Raw genomic sequence first — 2,767 nt, 5'->3', positions numbered from 1 at the left:
AATCGCCGCCCCCACCCCTACCTCACCCACAGGGGTTACATTCTAAGACCTCCGGTGAATGCTTCAAAGCACAGATAGTACTAAATCCTATATATACTATTTTTTACCTATGATAAAGTTTAATTTATAAATTAGATACAGTAAAATATTTACAACAATAATAAAATAACAACAGTTATAACAATATGCTGTAATAAAAATTATATGAATGTAGTCTCCCTAAATATCTTATTCTATACTCACCTTGTCATGAGCTAGACTCCAAGACCTGATCTTTACTGCTCACATGCTTTTACCTCTTATCTTTGTCCTACATTTTTCCTTAAGTTCTACTTTCCAGCTTATCTCTTAACACAGGCAAAAGACCTGAGGGTTGTACCATTCTAGGATAGAAAGAGAAGCTACCCCTCAAGCAATAACTACTGCCTAGACAAAGAGTTCTGGCAAGTTCAGAACATCCAGTCCAGTTTGAACTTAATCCCCAACTCATGCCTGCATAGATAGACCATGAAGTGACCCATGGAATGACTGACAGTTACCTTCACCTTATTATAATACTAAAATGGCTACCCAAGAAGAAGCATAAGCCTCATTTATGTAATATACAATATATGTATTGGTATGTTTTTTGAGGCTCATATGTGACCTTATGCTCACTTGTACATATGATGACAAGAACCCCCTATCTAAATATTCATCCTAACCCTAAATCAAAGGAACCCATTCACCTTCGCTTAGGGAGTCATGGCTTTGGAAGTTATTCCTTGTGATATCTGTATTTGCTGAAAATAAAGTGCAACTCCACCTGGTGCAATTTCTTTTTTTTAAATGATAAATTATTATTTAATGAAATATAGCCGTTTGAAAGATAGGGAAATAATTGTTAAGTAGGCATATATGGCACATGATTATGATTAAATTCCACTAATTCATGTTCTCTAATTACTCTTTCTGCTAAATTCCAGAGCATTATATTCATGCAAAAATGGTAGGAAGCATTGGCATTTTTTTAATGTCTGCCCTCCTGATAAGGAAATGTAACATCAGGAACATTTAGTAGGTCATTTTCTACCGTTTGAGTATGTGATACTCTAAGAAATCAAGTCTAAGTCTAGGACATTTAGACTGATAATTTGTGATGTACAAAACTCCGTTATATAAATCCAGTAGTTGTACCTGGCTTTCACCTTTGTGTTGAAATTTTCCGTCATTTATGGCTTGTTCCAAGCACAAAAATCCTGAACAATGTGATACCAGGTAATGAAATAACATGGTAGGAAGAGCACAGTTTGTTTTTGCACACTGTTAAGGAGGCCACAGACTTACCTGAATGGTTTTTTTTTTCTCTCCTGTAGTATCATTACACATTTCATCAGATATATTAGTCATAGTAGGTGTAGTCTGGGGAGTGACAGTGTGCCCAAACCCTTTGTAGTGATCCATGGGTGAAGATGGTACAGAAAAGGCAATAGAAATTATATCTTGTGATGATGAGTATAACAAGCTTATATGTTCATTTTGATCTTGATCCTCAGGAAAAAAAATAAAAACTCTTTCCAAGGATGTCCCATGACTGTCCTTCCAACATGCCTTACTTGTTCAGAAATATCATCCTTAATATCGGAAACATCCCACATGGAAAGAAAGGAATCAAAGCATAAGCCCTCTTCTGGTTGGGCATATGGTTTATATGAGAAAGTGTAGTGATGAGCAATAACAAAAAGGAAGATCTCAATACAGATGATAAAGTTTTGGAGTCCTATAGCACGGCTTTTGTAGTTTGCCATTCCCATATATGTTCTTTATAAATAATGACAATTTTTACCAGCAAGGCAATAACTTCTGCTTACCAAAAAGAAAGAAAAACCACTGTTTTTACACACACACACAAAATTGCCAACAGGTTAGATTGGACTTAGTTCTTCCTTTATAAAATAGAAGAAGACAATATATGATGAACAATTGTGGCATGTTGTTTATTATAACCAAGTAAGTCCAAGCATTTGAGAAAACTAAAGTTTCCTTCATATATACCAAGCAGCTCACAGATTAAAGCAACAATGGTGGTGGATGGTCTGAACAACTGTATACTGCAATATACCCAGTTTGCACCTAAAGAGCAATAGTTCTATTGTCCATGGTGGACATAAAAGAAGGGTACGTTTCTGCTGATCTTTGGCTTTCAGGATTAATACTAGATTTGGATACCGGTTAGTTAGATAATTGGTAAAGAATTCCATAAAGTTGTAAATGATATAAGCTTCATTACATTTTCTGCAGGTATCTGATGTCCCAGAGCAATATATGTATAGTCAACAGCATAAAGATTCCAGCAATAAACCAAGCCTTGACGTGTGTTCCAACCTCCAGCTTCTGTAATTCACACACACATAGAGAAACCACAACCACTATGGACACTAGGTAGATAACCACAAGTAAAGGTTGAACTCACTGTCTCCAGTTCTTCCAGGTACAAGTGCTAGGCATGTTCTGCATAAATCAATTCCAAACACAAAGAAAAAGAGCTCGAAGGAGATTGTAATGGGGAGCCTTGTTCTTTGGCTGTTTCTGTCAACTCCCATAGTACAAAGAAACAGCTGTTGGGCAACTCCACCACCCACCTCCTCAGCGGGCCTGTGCTTTCTGTTTCTGCTGCCATAACTGGGGCCACTCAGGGTGCTACCAGGGAGTAGTACAGGCAGCATCCTTTCTTCCTCACTCTCCATCTTCTTAGTTCTTCCACGGTGGAACCCCCCAGTGCCCTCAC

General features: G+C 37.4%; 1 pseudogene; it reads right to left on the bottom strand.

The window, feature by feature from the left end:
• LOC144238344 (transmembrane protein 184C pseudogene) overlaps positions 1–2,487 on the bottom strand; it is a 29,338-nt pseudogene extending 26,851 nt beyond the window's left edge.
• Between the last annotated feature and the right edge of the window lie 280 nt (positions 2,488–2,767).

The sequence above is a fragment of the Crocuta crocuta genome, unplaced genomic scaffold, assembly GCF_008692635.1.
Source record: "Crocuta crocuta isolate KB4526 unplaced genomic scaffold, BGI_CrCroc_1.0 scaffold1599, whole genome shotgun sequence".
Lineage (NCBI taxonomy): Eukaryota > Metazoa > Chordata > Mammalia > Carnivora > Hyaenidae > Crocuta > Crocuta crocuta.
This window is presented reverse-complemented; position numbering and strand designations above follow the sequence as displayed.